Below are 20,229 nucleotides of genomic sequence, written 5' to 3' on the forward strand. Positions count from 1 at the left end.
TTTAAAGGGATTCTTAAAAGTAAAGTATTTTGAATACAGACACAGTTTGGTTGTAGTTGGGGTAAAAATTTGAGAGGTGGATCTAAAATCTGCTTTTGACAGCTGTAAGAAAACAAGACAGGTGGTGCTTTTGACAACTTCCCAGTTGAATGCTGTGCTGGTTCCTTTTTAATCAGACAAGTGAAAAACAGAATATGTGGTTTTGGTATTTGGGGGTGGACATTAATGTAGACACACAGTAATTCCTGTTGGAGATTTTCAGTCAATATTTATAACAATTACCTTACTCATTTTTTCCAAGGAGAAGTCATTCTGTCACCTAAATTTAATAACAATTACTGAGAGCTTTCTATGTACTATATGTTTCATTCAGAATTTCATGTATTTTTTTATTTAAGGTCCATTTCATTCAATTAAGAAGCATTATTGCCCTGTTTTGCAGATTGAAACTAACTTTGAGGTCTGTGACTTGCTCATGACCACAGCAAAGCCAAGATTTGAAGTCAGGTTCCTTAACACTAATTTCTGTTTTTTTTCTGTAGGAGGATATCAGGTTTATGGATTACCAATTTTAGTTAAGAATTTGCTAACTAAATATAAATAGTATTTTTTCCTGTTCCCGAGATATTCTGTGTCATGTGGCCTTTAGTTTGTCTTAAAGAAGGATGTCTAAAAACGTTTCTTGCTTAGCCCTGCACAAGTTATTAAGATGCCTATGAGTATGTGTCCCACCTCCATTTGGGGGTGTACTGCCAGGTAATTCAGGAGGTCAGCTGGCTGAACCATTTCGGGTGTGCTTTTGGGTTATGGTCCTTTGCACCTGATTTATGAGACATTTTATAGGAAAATGCCTAAATATGAAATTAAACTTTTGTTTCTTTTTTTCCCCTGTGGGTGTTAAAGGGTTCAAGGAAGGCCTTTTGTAGTGACCCACAAAATAACTGAATGTAATAAATTTAAGAAGCAAGAGCAACCTCGAATTTCTGGGTGATGGACATTTCCCACTCCCTGTTTTTCACAGTTCATAGGATCAATGTCATCTGAACCTCAGTGATGCAGTTATTCCTTTTCTGGAATGATTTATTAACTATATTTCTCAAATGAAAATTAGATTGCCAACTCAGTGAACTTAACATTTTAAGGTTGGTACCACAGTAATTCTCTGGCTATTCAAAGAGTTTGGCCTGCTGCTCTATTATGTACTTTTCACTTTGTCTTTGTAATTCCAACTTTTTTTTTGGCCATAGGTATGGTACCCCCTTTCCAGTGTTTTAAAATTTGTATACTTTTGTACTGAATTTTGGTACAGGCCATTATTCCTTCAGCCTGGAATATTCTTCTCTCATCTGCTACACTTCTGTCACAACCACTTTTGCACTACATTAGAAGCCCTATGTCAACTACTCATTACCCTTTCCATTCACTTATCCCTAAAAAACCAAACATTGAAGGAAGTATGGAGCTAGAGAAGCATCTTAGAGAGCTGAAGCCCAATGTCCTCAATTTCACTGATGAGGAGTGCAGGTCACATCAATCAAACCTCTCTTCCATGGTAGTTAGGGGAGGTCTGAGGATAAAATCTATGTCTGCTGTGGCTTATCCCAGTGCTTATTAAACTATAGTAAATGGTATAGACTTTACTGAGTTCTTCACATAGATTTCTACTGCATGTTCTAAGTTGTATTATTTCATATGATAAAAGAAAGGGAATAACAAGATATAGAATTGCATTTCAGATACAGAGCAACAGGAAAATGAGAACTAGCACAAAGTTGAAACTCAGAGGATATTAGAGAAATAACACCTTTGGTTCTGGCTAGGATAAATTAATAAAGATAATTAAATTAATAAAGACAACCATCAATGGCGATAATAAAAGCAATGGTCATCTATTTGGAAGACATAAGATGTTCAACACTGTATAAAGTTTGTTACATGCTCATTCAACCCTCATAGCAACCAATTGAAATGCTCTTAGTATGGCTATTTATAGAATAGGAAGCTGAGGTTTAGAGAGGTTAAGAAATGTGCCTGAATTCACACAGCTACATATGGTGTAATGCAGGTTCACATCCATGTCTGGCTACAGAGTTAGGTTGAAGATGTCCTCTCATTGTGTGAGACATTTAGTAAGGTTAGTATCATTTCAATGGCTGTTGGATGGCTGTATCAGTCCCATGGTACACTTAGTAGGCTAAACCAGGCTCCAGACTGGATCAGACTCAAACAGCACTCAGGTTTAGGGTTATAAATAGCCCTCCACCTTGCTTCCAGAAGCTTAGTTATTCCTAGACAAGTGCCAAAGTTAACTCCCCCTTCTGAGGTTCATGCAGACTTACAGCCTCATGGCTAGATGTGTCGCATTGTAACATATATTTGACAGTATATATTACTGTGAAAAATGCCTTTTAAATACTTATTTTGTAGTAAAGCAAAATTTACTCAATAGCTTTTTTGAAAAAAATGGCAAAGATTTTTTTAAAGTTCTTAAAATATGTAATATTTTCAAATTGTCTATTAACTAATATACAGTCATAGTAGGCTTTGCAATAATATTTATATAATTGTGTTCTCTGGGTATAAGAACTTCTCAAATAAAGAAAGAAAAAATTTTATATAATGGACTCAAGTTGATGATCTTCTATATAAATAACTTGGCATTTTCTAGAACATTTAGATAAAAGAAACTATTTAAAAGAAGAACATATGTTGTACTTCTAAGCTGTTGTATAAACTCAGAGTTCAAAAGCAGGTCATTGCACTTATATATGGAATTCTTTCCTTATTATTAGCTAAAACTCATTTTACTGCTTCTGAAACAATCAAATCTGTAAGAGGATTTCATATTCAAAACTTAGAGCAAAGTTGTTTATTTATTTTGCATACTGCACTGCTCCTAGAGACTCTGCATCCCCCAAACCCCATCATTGCTTTCAGGAAGAAAGACCAAGATTCCACAGCAAGATTACTTAAGAACTAAGCACACAAGTTATAGCACTGAGAACAACAGATGGTGAAATTAAGTGGAGATCCTGTTTTAGTCAGCTTTTTCAATGCTGTGACTAAAGGATCTGACCACAACAATTATAGAGGAGGAAAAATTTATTCAGAGGCTCATGGTTTTGGAGGTCTTAGTCCAGAGAAGGCTGGCTCCATTTTTCAGGTGTCCAGGTGAGGCTAAACATCATGGCGGGAGAGTGTGGCAGAGGAGAGCAGCTCACATCAGGGTGACGAGAGACTCCGCTTTCCAGAAACAAATATATACACCAAAGCCATGCCCTAATTACCATTCTCTCCAGCCACCCTACCACTTCAGTTACCACTCAGTTAATCCCTATCCCTATCAGGGGATTAAATCACTAATCAGGTAAGACCCTCACAGCCCAATCATTTCTCCTCTGAACCTTTTTGCATTGTTTCACATGTGAGCTTTTGGGGGACATCTCACATCCAAACCATAACAGATCCAAATAGCATATCTATGTTTACCCTATGAAAGCCAAAAGAGGTGGCTTTACATTAAGTGGCGATCACTTGGGAGTGTGAGGATATAGCCTTGGGTTTAAGCCCCAATCACTTCTCGGTATGTTCTCCATTCTCTGGATAAAGGAAAACAATAGGCCACATAAAAAAATTTCATTTTTTGTTCTAGTAGCACATTTTAAAATGGGCATTGGAAAGCTAGTACCTTCAGAAGAAAAGGACCATGATGAGAAACAGTTAAATTAGAAGGTTATTTCCCCACAATATGGCACTGGAGGGAAATAAAAAGTTCTGTGAATAAAAGTCTGAAAGCCATAAAATGGCAAAAAAATCTTGGCAAAACCTAATCAGCCAATACAATAAGAGCTAGAATTAACTCCTGTGACTTAATAAAGGAAGGAAGAGGACGAAGAGGAGAAGTAAAAATAAAACAAATGAAGGAGAATAAGAACAGATTCCACTGTGTAAGAATGAGGAGCATGCCAAATGCCAGGCTGTGAGAATCCCTGCAGCACAAATACCAACAAGCCAGTTCCTCCCAATAATACCAGGAACAGAGAGATGCCAAGACTATGCATAGACTAAAAGAAATGTATAAAAAAAAAGAACAACCCATTGCAGTGTATGGCAGTACTCAATCATATTCAAACAACTTTAAAAACAATTCTGATGAAATGATTAGAAACTTGACACACACAAATTGTTATGTGGTATTAGAGAATTGCTATTCTGTTTTTTTAGTGTGATGACCCTATGGTGGTTATGTTTTAAAACTATTCATTATTTGGAGATATTTACTCAAATATATATGGATGATGTGGTATGATGTTTGTAAATAATATGCTGAAAGGAAGGTCTATGATGTATAGCAGGGGTAGAATTGAATATGAGTGGGATATGTTATGCCTAATGATGGATACATGGAATTTCATTATAACATTTTGTCTACTTTTGTGAGTATTCAAGCGTTTTCATTTAAAAAATTAAGAAAAAGAAAAAAAGAGTTGATGCTTTGGGTAAAATAGATAACTTTTAGTAACAATTTGCTTTTCATAAGATCTATAGTTCAGTGACGCTGGCCACTGAATTTGCTTATAAGTGTAAATTATTAAGTTGAACAATCTGTTATTACTGACATGGAAATGGAAGATGCATGTAATACACAGAAGGGCCTAGAAATATGATTTATATTTAAAACAATAGGCTAGTAAATAATTATTTAAAAATATATGCTTTGTAATTTGGAAATCTAGAGGCTAGTTGCCTATCATTCCTCAAGATTATTAGTGATCTTTTAAAGACATTAATTAGCAAAAGTTGATTTTTGATGTGATTCATACAAAAACCTGAAAACCACTTAAAAACCTATATTCAATATTATGCAAGAAAAATAGTTCTAAAATATGCTAGGCCCAGGAATAATGTGTTTATTGACAGAACATTAAGTACAAAGCTCTTTATTTTTAAAATATCACAGAAACGCAGGTGCCCCATAAACCTGATCAATCTGATTGTAAAGCTTTTTAATCTGCTTTTCTCCTCAAGTTGAATTTTGAAAAAGATAAGGAAAGCAGCTGTGAGAAACTGTGCTGTATGTTTCATTGAAAGTCAGAAGAATTATCAGAATTGAGAGCTTACATTTATAAAAATTGAAGGTTTTAACCATATTAATACTAATGGATGAGAGATTGCTTTCCACTTTTTAATGGTGTCTGCTCTCACATGTACAAATATTGCATATCAATCAAAAATATAAAAAGAATTAGAAAATGAAAGGCAGTGTTATTTGTTGATTGTATATCCTCCTCTGAGAAGTGTCTGTTCAGGTCCTTGGCCCATTTATTAATTGGATTATTTGGTTTTTGGTGCTTATCTTGTTGAGCTCTTTCTATACCCTAGAGATTAGAGCTCTATCTGATGTGTGAGGGGTAAAAATTTGTTCCCAGGATGTAGGCTCCCTATTCACCTCACATATTATTTCTTTTGCTGATAAAAAACTTTTTAGTTTGAATCCACCCCATTTGTTGATTCTTGTTTTTTTTTATTGTTGGTTGTTCAAAACATTACATAGTTCTTGATATATCATATTTCACACTTTGATTCAAGTGGGTTATTCTTGTGGTATAGGCCTCTTATTAAGGAAGTTGGGGCCTAGCCCCACGAGATGGAGATTACTTTTTCTTCTATTAGATGCAGAGTTGCTCATCATCTCTAGCAATCAGAAAAATGAAAATTAAAACTACTATAAGATACCATCTCACTCCAGTAACAGTGGCAGCCGTTATGAAGACAAACAACAATAAGTGCTGGTGAGGATGCAGGGAAAAAGGTACACTCATACACTGCTGGTGGGACTGCAAATTGGTGCAACCAATTTGGAAAGCAGTATGGAGATTCCTTGGAAAACTGGGAATAGCCTTGTACCCAGCTATTCCTCTTCTTGGACTATACTCAAAGGACCTAGAAACAGCATATTATAGGAACACAGCCACATTAATGTTTATAGCAGCAAAATTCACAATAGTTAAACTGTGGAGTCTACCTAGATGTCCTTCAGTGGATGAACGGATAAAAAAAAATGTGGCATTTATACACAATGGAATATTACTCAGCAATAAAAAATAATAAGATCATGGCATTTGCAGGGAAATAGATAGTATCAGAGAAGATTATGCTAAGTGAAGTTAGCCAATCCCCAAAAAACAAATGCCGAATGTCTTCTCTGATGTTAGGGGGGTGACTCAAAATGGGGTTGGGAGGGAGAGCAAGGGCAGAAGATTACCTCTAGATAGGGAATAGGGGTGGGAGGGAAAGGGAGGGAGAAGGGGAATAGCATGGATGGTGAAAGGAGACCCTCATCATTATACAAAATACATGTATGAAGATGTGAATTTGGTGTCAACATACTTTATATATAATCAAAGATAAGATAAATTATGGTATAATGATGTATTAAGAATTGTAATGCAATAGTAAATAAATAAAAAATAAAAAAAAGAAACGTAATATGGTAAAGTAGCAAGTGAGTGTAGTTTTAAGTCAGAAAAGAGGTGAATGGGATTTCCCACACAAGGGGCAATAAATTAGCAGATGAAACTTGGTTACTTGTTAACAGTATGTTGAGAGGAAGTTTTTTTTTTTTTTAACTTTTTACAAGATCATGCTATTTTTTTAATTGGATAAACCATTCATGATGTCAAATCTGTAGTAAAAGTGAACAGGAAAATATGTCTCTGTAGTGTGAGACCCACCTGGGTTCCACTAAGAAGCTTTTTCTTGCAGCAGCTTTTGTTAGATTTTTGTAATAATGACTCTTTTTACTCCCTATTCTATAAGCACACAGTACTCATGGAAAACATTCAGTTTATCAGTTTATATTTGGCCATCACTGAGACTGTAATTTGAAAATTATGCTCCTTTTACAATGCAAAAATGAATTGAGGCTATTCAGCTATTATAGGAAAGGCTAGGAATCCTTAGAGATTTAAAGCTTCCAATGTTGTTTACATTAATTTTTAATCAGTTAACAATATTTAATATTAAGGAAACATAAACAGGGCAATTTAGCAATTTTAAAATAATCTACATTGAACTTTGGCTGAATATATCAATTTGAAAAGACAATACATAAATACTTAAGATATTACAGTTAAGCTATTGGTTTTATAGTTTTGATGTTTATAGTTTACAGTATTAAAACATTCTTTCCTTTTCTTCAAATTTAAAAAAAAAATTCAGGGATATACTTAATATATAAAACATGCATACATCTAATATAACTTATTTAAAGAGAATAAATTCAGGAAGTTTAGACACTGTTTGAATTAAAGTTCTAGGAAGATCCATCAAGGTTAAATTTTTGCTCTTACTTATTCCTGCCTGCTCTGGATAAAATGAGTGACATGCATAGTTTCTGATAGGAAGTGCTTATTTAGTGTCAAATAAACATGCATTGCCCCAAGTAAGGGTTACGCAGAGATAGGTGAACTTCCTGGTACAAAAAGATAGTCATTTCCATCATCAAAGGAAAAATAAGTATCCTTGGCAAATGTGTGGTGAATAAAGTCCTGCTCCTTTCTCTCCAAGTTATGCTCTCTAAACATCAAACATCTCCACATCTCTGTGCCTCAAGTCAAGCTGTCAAAGACACAGAGTTTACAATTTCGAGAGATCCTTTGGTATGTAAATGAGTTGTTTCCTCATAAACTGCAAAGCCCATCTCACAATGTACTTTAAATATTATATTTAAATATATACTGGGTAGACATTTTAAATTTTGTATTTGTGGCAGGAGCTGATACATGTGGTCTTCAGCTCCACAAGGAAAAGATACAATATTTTAAACTATGAGAATGAAGATAATTTGCATTTGGAAACCTGCAAATACAGGGAAAAGTTGATTTTATTCAGCTGGAATGTGGCTAGAACCCTGTGACAAACTGGTTTTGTGCTACTCATTTGCTGCGTCATTTTGCCTTCCCTGACAATGTTTAGTGAAATTGAGAGAGAAACAAAGGAAGAGGAAGACTCTTAGTAGTTCAAAGTTCACTTTAATAAGATGAAGGGAATAGGTGAGTTTGTGGATTTGAGAGAACCCATTTCCATTTATTTAAATTTTCAAAATACACTTTAGCAAGTCTTCCCTGGAAAAGTTATTGTTACCTTTTAAAATAAAAGCCTCATGGGATTATCAGAACTTTCTGTTTGAAGTAGACAACTGGATGTAATGTCACAATAAAAATGGCAAATACAGAAGTGGCACTTCTTTGATATTCAGCGTTAGAACTATTACTTATGACCATGGTTATACTTATTTAACTTACGTGTAATTGCCTAGAAAAAAAAAAGTGTGTTCTATAAAATGTATTATTGTCTATAATTTGATAAAATGCCAAGCATGTGAATTTACATCTGTAAAAGTATTAGGCATTACATTTAGAGAAAGGCAAATTACCTCTACCTGAAATATAACAAACTTTTAGACTATGGAATTATTGACACAGATGTAGAATTATGCAGCAGTATGTCATGTCTGAGGTTCATTTGTATTCAGAATTTAGCATCTTTTATGTACCAGGTTGAATGCTTGCCAATGGAAACAGAAAAATAAATAATACTAGGTCTCTGCCTCTGATATAGTAGATTAAAATGCAAACAGAAAAGAGCAAAAAATGATAAGAATGAAGACTGCACAGATTTAAAAACATATGACTCCAATTTGGAATTATGAATAATGTTGTATAATTTAGTAAAATAATGACATGTTATTCTTAAATCTTACAATTAGTGAGCACACAGTGAAACTTGCTGGACTCAGTTTTAGGATGAGAAAATGATGTCCTCTTCTTCATACTGATAGTTTACAGTATTCATGGCATTATATGGAAGTTGAGATGATTAGCCCAAGAAAAGAGGGATCAAGAGTAGGTTCCATCAATGTAGAGAGGGAGGAAATAGAGATAGGAGGCATTTGAGAATTAGTCTGTGGGATTATTGATTAGTCTGTGGGATAATCAATGTACATATTAATTGACTAAGAAATTGAGTAACAATCCTGGCTTAGATACTTTATTTATTTATTTATGCACGCTAGAATATTGAAAAGACTGATGTCTCCTGCTTGTCACTTATTTTGGACTAGTTGTTTATTATGAATCCCTAGTGCCTCTTTCCCCCATGTGCATGTTTTTACACTATTTCTGTCTCCATCATTGCTTCTGAGCCCCACGTGCACTACTTTGAACTTAGCATATGTGTATTCAACATCATTTCCAGTTCATGAAGAAATAATGAAATAATACTGTCATACAGGTAATCTCTAAATAACTTTCTTTAGGTAAATGATGAAAAATCAGCTGTTAAGGAAAAATGGTGGTGAGTGTTCTAAGTATGACCAGATCTAGTGGTCCAAGCTAGTGGTCTTATCAAAATGTCCTATAAAGGCATTGAATTAAGCATAGGAGCAAGGCAAGAGCATTTTAAGACTCTGGGGAAAGGCCTTTCTTAAGCAAAGGGTGATAAGTTGTGGTTCATAGAACAAGGCTTGGAAGATGTGAGCAGGAAGTACTTAGGGTAGCAGGAATAACTAGATTAAAGCAAAAAATAGAGGAATCTACTGGAGGCTTTGTTCACAGTGACTGAGAGTTATATGAGAAATAATAGTTCTGACAGTTGCCAGAAAATTATGGCTCTCTCTTGAATTAAGTAGACCATGTTTATTTACTCAGGTTTTTTTTTTTTTTTTTTTTTGCACTGTCTCTCTGTATTTGAAATGCCTCACAGGCCTTGGCTGGAATGCTCATTATAACCATCTCCTGGTATGGGTCTCTGTTTTTGAGTGACATGGACTCTCCATACCCAGGTGCTTTGGAACATAGTGTTTTATCTCTCTCCCATCATTCTGACACTTACCCGTGGATGGATAGGAGCAAGATTGCTAACACTCTGAAAAATATTAATTCTCTTAAACACACACATACACACACAAACATACACACACACACACACACACACACACACACACATATATATATATATATATATATATATATATTGATAATTGCTTTTGCTAGTTACTGTTCTAAGTCTGGAGATGAAATATGAATAAATCTAGGGCCCAAAGGATGAGATAATTATATAAAACTCATGTCATATAGGCTGCTAGTTCTAAGTTATCTAAAAGAAATGCAGATAAAATTAGAAGTTAAAATTTAAAAACATATGACTTTGTTTTTTTTTGTGAGACAGATTTGTGAGACAGATTTCCTAATTTCTCATTATTCAAATTTAAAATATATACCATTTACACATATAAAACAATTAGGAAGTAACCCAAGCATAAAACAAACAAATCAATTTTTATGAGACATGACTCCCAGGGAACTTTGAGGAGCAAGAGGAAAATGGAGTGAGTGGATCAGAGACTGTCATTAAGGAGTAAAGCATAAGTTAAAACCTGAAGTGTGTTTCTAGATGGAAAGCTAAGGAGTCCAATGCAAAAGCAAAAATTAAATTTCAACAACATCCCTAGATCCTAAATGTTAATTTATTTAACAAACGATTGTTAGAGTCTGTAAACAAGTCAAGATGGCGCCTGGCATTTTGCAGAGGAAGTGGTTTATGAAGTAATGCCAGCGAGCCATTAAGTGTGGAGATTCCTTATTGGTTGACTGCTGTATCTAGTTTATGTTAATTAAGATAAACTGTGTGGAATATATATATATACCCCTCCTGTCCTACAATAAAGGGCTCACTCCTGCTGTATCAATGTACACAAGTTGTCTTGACTTGTTTACAGACTCTAACAAACGATTATTTGATATTTTTTCAGAACTTTATGCACAAAGCAGAAGAAGATAGATTCATGGAGAATGCAAAATAATTAATGTCCATTTAGCAACATTCATCATAAATTTGCACAAAATTTTTCAAGAATTTTCTTTAAGTGATGTTGAACTATGCCCCAGTTTACCACAAACAAGAGCCTAAAAGAAAAATGAGCATAGATGCTAATCATAGTTTTGATAGTGTTAATGGTAGTTTTAATACTCAACACAAGAAATTCTGAGCTTAGCTATCTTCCAATTTTATATGGAAGAGTCTTTTTTAGGTTCATTTAAAAGATTCAGATTGGTGTGAAGGTCATTTTAGTATTCTCCAATCAGTTACCAATTTAGAGTTAGTATACTAAGTATAGCCATCTAATTCTATGATTGGAATTACTTGGGATAGAATAAAATCCTTACTGGAAATGTAATTGTATTTGTCTGCCTTGACTTCCTACTTATAATTCTATGGGAGAAACAAACAAAAATGCTCACTTTAAGGGATTATAGGGCAAAGAGATTTACACTTTAAGCTAAAGGGAATGATACACTTCCCCTTTGAGAAAAGTCAGTGAAAGGTGATGGCTCATTTTCTGTGCCCTTGAGCTAACTTAGTTGAGAAGTGATAGCATAATTTGAGGAGAGGCACAAGTGAAAGCAGCTTTGATGGGTAAACTGAAAGACAGTACTTTGCAAATTTGCCTGATACAGTTTTATAGAACCTAACTAACAAAGTTGAGAGTAGATTACATTTCTTGACTTAATAGTCACCTTATATGGTGACACGTTGAACTCTACATGTCTGTCTAGAGTAGCTTCAGTGTTTCTTTAATTCTCTGTAGCGCTACTGCGGTATTACAAACGTGTTTTCAAAGTACACAGAAATTCAACTACAGTTAAGTCGCTAGGTAACACTGAGCTAAAGGCGCAAATGCATGAGAACTCCATCAACAAATGCAAAAAGAATTAGAAAACTGTGCTGATTGTTGACTAATATCATCCTACTTGGTTTCTAAGAGATGCCTTCTCTCATCAGTTCAGATTTAAAGCAATATTATTAACAGTTTTAAAAATGTTTTTATTTTTATTTAAAGTAAAAATTTGCAACTGAGACATAAAAAATATTATATACATTATTGGACACCATGCAATGTTTCAATACCTGCATATGTTGGGTGATATTTTGAAATAAGTCTAAACGTACATATCTCCTCAAATATTTATCATTTCTTTATGGTGAGAACATTCAAAATTCTTTTGGAAATTCTTCTATTTGAAAAATGTAAACCCTTAAATGAACGTAAATTGCATGTACTTATTTATTACTTAATAAACAGAAAAAAATGTTCACATCCATGTAGGTCAGAAACAAATTCTTGCATCTCTGAAGGATAATCCTATTTGTCTACCCACACACTGATTCTCACTTTGGTGTCACTTCTTCACCAAGGTTCCTCTGTCTCCAAACCTTCTCCTCTGGGAAACAACTGTTCCAAATATTTTACAGCAATTTTCTTGCTTTACATTATAGTTTTATGATCCGTGTGTATAAATAATAGAGTTTAATACTACCAAGTTTGTTGTTTATATAAACAAAGCCACACATCATGTATTTTTCTTTGTTTTGCTGCATTAATTCAACACCGTGAAAGCCATCTGTATCTTATGTAGCTGTATTTAATATTATTCTTCTTTCTGAACAGTATCCCACTGTGTGAAAGTCACTTCCTTAGACATTTTTCCCCCATGTGGAAATGTTATGAACAATACTACTAGTAGAAAATATTCATTCTACTTTTTAGTCTTAATAGTCTATGATTCCATCATCAAACTTTATATCTTTTGTGGTATTATTTCCTGTAATAAAAAAGTACATTCAGGGGCCTGGGGTTGTGGCTCAGTGATAGAGTGCTAGTCTAGCATGCCTCATGCTAGACAAGAATCTGGGTTTGTTCCTCAGCACTACATAAATATAAAATAAAGACACTGTGCCAACCTAAAAAAACAGCTAAAAAATAAATATTAAAAAAATACATTCCGTAGGAAAAGAAGACACTTCATTTACTCAAATTAAATAGTCTGTATAATATCATTTAAATCCACTTGAAGAACATGGAGAAAAGATGACCCTATGGCTATATATTAGAAACACCTTAGCTTGCTTTTAAGAAGAAATTCACCTAGTTCTAAAAGATATATAAAATGAGTATTTGGAGGATCAAGGGAGAATGAACAGAATAATAACTTCTCAGTGATAAAAAATAATCCACTACAATACTGACCTCATATAGAGATTCCATAGGCAACAACTCTAAAATTGACTTGTAGAACCAGGCACAAATAAGAAATCACTTAACAAATATCTAATAATGGCCATGTTTCTTCACTATCAAGCATTGTTCTAAAAGTTGGACTAACATCAGTGAACAAACTCCCTATTTTTACAGAGTTCCTCTGCTATTGGAACACACATATATGATGACAAGGACACTTCTCACCAGGTTTTTTACCCTGTTGTTCTTTCTACCACTGCTGAGTGCAGCCAAATTCTTGCTTATTTTATGCCATTTTTATTGGATTCCCTCCTCTCTTCTTGTCCTATTGAGTACATTTAATCTTTAATATTACACTTTAATTACATTATCACATTCAGGCAACACTTACATGAGTTTCTACAACTACTCTTCCTGTTTTTGATCAAGACCTCCTACCTTGAATAGATGAGCACTTAAGAAAGTTGACTTTATTAATTTTGTGTTCATTTTGCTAGCTTGACCTCTCAAAAACAATTCAACTCCCAGTTTAATGGAAGGAACCACCACTGAGATGGAAAGCCTAGCTCTGCTTCAGTGAGTGAGAAAAGGAGGATTAAAAGTGAACTTATATCCTCTGCATTACATCTAAAAGTGAAAATGAGAAAAATTCTGTTTATTGGTGAAAAATTATGAAGGTCATGGGTACACAATTTTTTTTGTTTTTCAATTTCTATCAAAATGTAAGAATGACTATATGATTTGTGGAAATAACAACTTTGGAAAATTCCAAAAAAGTTGCAATTTCCTGGATCAGAGATTCACAAAGTTTGGTCCCCAGATCAACACCTTCAGCAGCATTAGAAAAGCAAATATAGTTTGACTTCTGAATTCTTGGGTTCCATATGTGCATATAAAGCCAAAACAGATGGAAAAAAATATTTTAAAAACTATAACTGTACTGAATATGTATAGACTTTTCTCCTTGTCATTATTCCCTGAATAACATAGTATTATAACTATTTACATATAATTCACATCTTATTAGGTATTACAAGTAATCTAGAGATGGCTTAAAATATACAGGAATATATATATATATATATATATATATATATATACATATATATGAATATATGTATATGTATAAATATATATGCGTTATGTGCAAATCCTATGCTTTTTTTTTTTGTATAAGGGCCTTGAGTATCCATGGATTTGGGCATCCATGGGGAAAGTGGTGGTTCTGGAATCAATTGCTACCAATAACAAGTGATGATTATATTGGGAATAAAGGTCGAAAACATGCATATGTTGTAGTGACTTAAAATTCACCTACAACAATACAAGATGCTTTCCATGATAAATTTATAATTATACACAATAATAAGGTTCTTTTCATGAGCAATGGGAATCTGAAGATAGATATGGGGAAAAAATCAAATTTAGAACCATTTTCCTGAAAGAGAGTGAAGATGTGTATAGGACAAGAATTCAATATGTCTGCACTGAAACTCATTAACTTTTCCCCAATCACCGTTTTCTCTGTCATTCTAGAGTTCTTTTGTCTCTTAGCTATGTCTCCTGTCTTTGGATTCCTCATTTCTTGCATCCACATTTTCCTATTTATACCTGTTGTTCCTTCTCTAATTTAAGTTCCTATCATTTCATATTTGGAAACCTGTGTGGGAGATCATATTTTTCAAAAGTGGCTGCAGCAAGATTTCCCATTCACATGCTCTTCTTATAATGTGGCCTTCATTCTTCTTCCATTAAGAGATGAGGTACATTTTTATTCCTCTTGAGCTCAGAGAGACCTGTGTTCAGCTTCAAAAATAAAGTAGGATGAAATGACTTCTAAGAATAGATTTTTAAAAATGCAGACATGTCTATGTTGCTCCCTTGGGATGATTGCTTTTGAAATCAGGCTTTAAAAAAGCTCAAGCAGCCTTGGGGAGCCCTATGTTGGGAGGCACAGGACCTTGGCCCATAAATGCAGCAGAGCTTCCAGCCAACAGCCAGCACCAACTTTCCAGTCATGTATGTAAGCCATCTTGAGAAAGGATCCTCCAGTTCCCAAATGAGCCATTTGAAACAAAGACAAGAAATGCCCGTGGGCTTTTAAAAATTATAACTTTCTGAGAAAAATAAATTATTATAGTTGTTAGCAATTTAGGCCACTAAGTTTTAGGATGTTTTGTTATACTGCAATAGACAAGTGATATAAGCATTCATCTAAACTTCTGACCTCTAATCCATCTTGCACACTACTATCAATGTAAATCTGCAGTACCACATTACCAGATGAATAATGGTAACTCATTCAGCATCCTGTTCTTTCAGCCAGATACAACATGATGTTAGGCAGTTGTATAATTGTTATATGTCTCCAATTTTATCATGTATTTATCTACATATTAATTGCTTTATTTTCCAAAAAATATTTAAGACATTTTAATTAGTATAATACAATGATTTAATTACAAGAGCTATATTAATGAAAAGAGAACAAAGAAGAGGAGGAAGAAGAGTCAATTCCTGTTCTTGATGGAACTAGATTTCTCAGGGGAGGACATGAACTTCATGCAAATTTGAATGGACATTTTTTTTTGGTTAGTATTCCTAGAGATACTGTGTTTGTGGGTTGTGGATTTTAAGCAACACTTTGCTCCCCTAAGTAACTCTAAGCCAAATTTCACATAGAGGAGTGTTCACATGACTATTGATAAAGACTATTGATAATATTTTTTTGTGTGATATGTGGAATAGTGGCCTCCCAAAATATCTATGCCCCAATTCTAAGAACTTGTGAATATGTTACTTTACTTGGCAAAAGGGAATATGCAGATGTGATTATATCAAAGACCTAAAATAGAGGGATTAACTGGAATTACCTGGATGAGTCCAATCTAGCACATGAGGCCTTTTCTGGCTGAGGTCTGAGGGAGATGTAGTAATGTCATAACTCAACCAGCCACTACTGGATAGAAAATGAAGAAAGACCTTGAGCCAAAGAGTGCAGCAACCACATTTTCTAAGGAATCTCCATACTGCTTTCCAGGTTGGTTGTACCAATTTGTAGTCCTGCCAGTAATATATGAGTGTGCCTTTCCCCCCACATTTATTGTTGTCTCTGTTCTTGATGATTGTCATTCTGACTGGCGTGGGAAGAAATCTTAGAGTAGGTTTGATTTGCTTTTCTCTAATTACTGGAGATGTTGAACATTTTTTCATGTATTTGTTGATGGAACGTATATTTTCTTCTGAGAAATGTCTGTTCAGTTCGTCAGCCCATTTATTGATTGGGTTGTTTGTTTATTTGGTGAAAGTTTTTTGAGTTCTTTATATATCCTGGAGATTAATACTCTGACATGTGTGTGGCAAAAAGTTGATCCCAAAATATAGGCTCTCCGTTCACCTCATGGATTGTTTCATTTGACCCAGCTATCCCACTCCTATGTCTAAACTCAAAGGAATTAATGACAGCATACTATAGTAATGCAGCCACATCAATGTTCATAGCAGCTCAATTCACAATAGCTAAACAGTGGAAGCAAACTAGATGTCCTTCAATAGATGAATGGGTAAAGAAAATGTGGTATATATACACAATGGAATATTACTCAGCATGAAAAGAGAATAAAATCATGGCATTTGCAGGTAAATGAATGGAATTGGAGAATATAATGCTAACTGAAATAAGCCAATCCCCAAAAAACAAAATGCTGAATTTTTTCTCTGATATAAGGATGCTGATTCATAATGGGGACTGGCAGAGGGTGGAGGGGACATGGGAGGAATAGACAAACTCTAGAAAGGGCAAAGGAGAGGGAGAGGAAGTTAGGGATCATAGGAGTAGGAAAGGTAGTGGAATGAGATGGACTTCATTACTCTACATGTATGAAGACATAAATGGGTGACTCTACATTGTGTACAACCAGAGATATAAAAAATTGTGGTTGATATGTGTACTATAAATTGAAATGCATTCTGCCGTCATTTGTAACTAATTAGAATAAATTTTTTAAAATGATAACAAAAAAAGTGAAGCAACCAATAGAAGCTGAAAAGGGCAAGAAAATAAATTTTCCCTTATCGCCTCTAGAAAGAAAAGTACTTTGATTTTATTCCTTGAGTTCCACTTTGAAATTCTGAGCCCAAACTGATAAACTTATGTTGTTGTAAGCAATTCTGGTTTAATTTGTTTCAACAGCAGTAGAAAACTAATATATTAGTGTCTATCTGGTTACTGTCTCCTTCTTAGGCATTAAGAAACAAATTTTCAGAGGGTGTATATAAACATTGACATAGAAAAATTTCAAATTTCTTTTTCTTGAAATGTCTTTACACAAATGATTTTTTAAATTTTACATTTTTATTGTATTTTGACTATTTATAATTATAAATTCAGGGGACAAAAATGTTATTGTGACTTATTAATATAATGTGGAATAAATAAATCAAGCTAGTTAACATATGTATCCTCAAGTACTTAACATGTTTTGTTGGGGAAGCATGTCAATTTTACTCTCTTGGCAACTTTGAAATATAAATTTTTTATTAATTATATTCAACATGTTGTGCAATAGATCTCAAAACAAGCAAGCAAGGAAGAAAATAAACCAACCAACCATGTTTCTCCTTTATAAATGAGATTTTATACCCTTGGACCCTCATTTCCCATTCTGCTCCTGTTTCCCTAATATAACCACCATTCCACATACTGCTTAGTTGAGTTCAAATGTTTTAAATTTCACATACAAGTGAGAATATGAGGTATTTGTGTTGACTTATTTCATTAGCATAAAAAGAAATCTGAGATTAAAAATGAATCCCTTTCTCAAATGCACAGAGCTCATCACTGGAACAACTAGAAATAGATTCATCATTAATTAGGTCATTCTTTCTGCAGCAATGTATGCTCCCTTTCTTCCAAGAAGTTGAGTTTTCTAGTAAGTTAACATTTTCCTTCTAATAAGCAGCAAAGTTGCAGTCACCATTTTTTTTTTGTTTGTTCTGTTTTGTTTTGTTTTTGCAAATGGATATTTGAAAATCTTGGGAAAGAATGATTGTAGTTTCTGCTGTGTTCATTCCTTCTTAATACCTCTTTGGTTAACCTGCTTCCATTTAGTTCAATAAACAGTTATGAAACACAACCTGATTGTTCTATAGTCAGTGACTTTGCACATTTATTTATTATCTGCAGACGATATTCAATAGATATTGTCCACACTATCTATAGGACTATAATGTGAATTCTTTTAACCACATGCCACCATCAGTTCTTATACCAGGATACCTTGTACTTCCTTGAAATGGGCATTTTCATCTTTCTGGGCTTGTACACACCACAAAGCTGTGTATATTTTCCTCTGGAAAAAAAAAGCCTATTAATTGAAAGATGACACTGCTGCAGTTATAAAAATCAGGTCACAGGTTAATATCCCAGAACCCTTAGTCATGTCAGCTAAACATGATCTGTTTGAAGTAAGAGAAGGATGTGTGATCCCTCTTCTTGCTATTCAAACTAAAATAAATATATCTGTCTTTTGTATTCAACACTAAAATATTCTTTCCTGTAGGACATCTAAAGTAGTATTTTTGCACAAAGTTCCTATAGACCTTCAACTTCAAATGCAATCAGTATGCTTAAACATCTTAAAGGAAAAAAAAAAGAATGAGAGGATGAGATAAGGAAATCAAATGGGGCTCAGTATTAGAGCTCTTGCCAAGCTTGTCCAAGGTCCTGGGTTTAGCCCCCAGCATTGCATTAAAAAACAAAAGAGAAAAGAAAAGAAAAGAAAAGAAAAGGAAAGGAAAGGAAAGGAAAGGAAAGGAAAGGAAAGGAAAGGAAAGGAAAGGAGAAGAAATATAATAGATCAACAAATATATGAAAAAATGTACAATCTCTAGCAATTTGAGAAATGCAAATTAAAACTCTACTGAGATTTCATTTCACTCCAGTCAAAATGACAATTATCAAGAATACAAGCAAAAATAAATGTTGGTGAAGATTTGGGGGAAAAAGGCATATTCATACATTGCTGGTGGGACTGCAAATTGGTGCAACCATATGGAAAGCAGTATGGATATTCCTCAGAAAACTTGGAATGGAACCATCATTTGATGCAGTTATCTCATTTCTAAATTTATACCCAAAGGACTTAGAGTCAGAATACTACATTAATGTAGCCATGTAAATGTTTATAGCAGTTCAATTCACAGTAGCTAAACTATGGAACCAACCTAGGTGCACTTCAACAGATGAATGGATAAAGAAAATGTGGTATATATACACAATAGAATATTACTCAGTCTTAATGAAGATTGAAATTATGGCATTTACTGGTAAGTGGATGCAGCTGGAGAATATCATGCTAAGTGAAATAAGATGATCCCAAAGAACCAGAGGCTGAATATTTTCTCTCATATGCAGATGCTAATTCACAATAAGGGGCTGGGTGCTAGGGAAGAATAGAGGTACTTTGAATTAGAGGAGAGTAAAGGAAGGGGAGGGAGTAGGGAGTAGGAAGGATAGAAGAATGAATCAGACATTATTACCCTATGTACATTTATGATTATATATATATATATATATATAGTGTAATTCTACATCATGTACGACCAGAAGAAAGAGAAATTATACTCCATTTATGTATGATGTGTCAAAATGCATTTTACTGTCATGAATAACTAATTAGAATAAATAAAAAATATAGAAGGGTAAATTATTGAAATAATAAAATACAAAACCTTGGAGTAAATAATCACAAAGTTCAATTTGCAAGAAAGCTAAATTTCATTTAGTTTGACCTGAAAATATTAGGTGTCTATTAAAGGGCAGAATGCATGCAGACATATTTTTGTTGATAAATATTAAATTACAAAAATTCAGAGCAGAAAATTTCAGAAACAACATCAGATCAACATTGTAAATTGTAACAAATCACATATACATAATATTTATACAGCATTTACACAGTATAAATGCTTATGAATAAATATTAAGTATACATATATTAGATTTGTGATACATAGAATAAAATGTGAAATTAAAAAATTTATCCTAGTAAATGTTGAGTTGCTACAACATATCACACTGTGCATGAGGCAGTAAGATAAATTATTTGATATTTTTATTTTTGAAACTTACTTTAAAATATTCTGAG

At 33.8% G+C, this 20,229-nt stretch overlaps 1 protein-coding gene across 8 annotated transcripts in view; it reads left to right on the top strand.

Moving 5' to 3' along the window:
- Positions 1–20,229, top strand: part of Trdn (triadin) — a 367,236-nt gene that overhangs the window by 1,352 nt on the left and 345,655 nt on the right. The gene's annotated exons all lie outside the window — the stretch shown is intronic.

Source organism: Urocitellus parryii, chromosome 8 (assembly GCF_045843805.1).
Source record: "Urocitellus parryii isolate mUroPar1 chromosome 8, mUroPar1.hap1, whole genome shotgun sequence".
NCBI classification, from domain to species: Eukaryota; Metazoa; Chordata; class Mammalia; order Rodentia; family Sciuridae; genus Urocitellus; species Urocitellus parryii.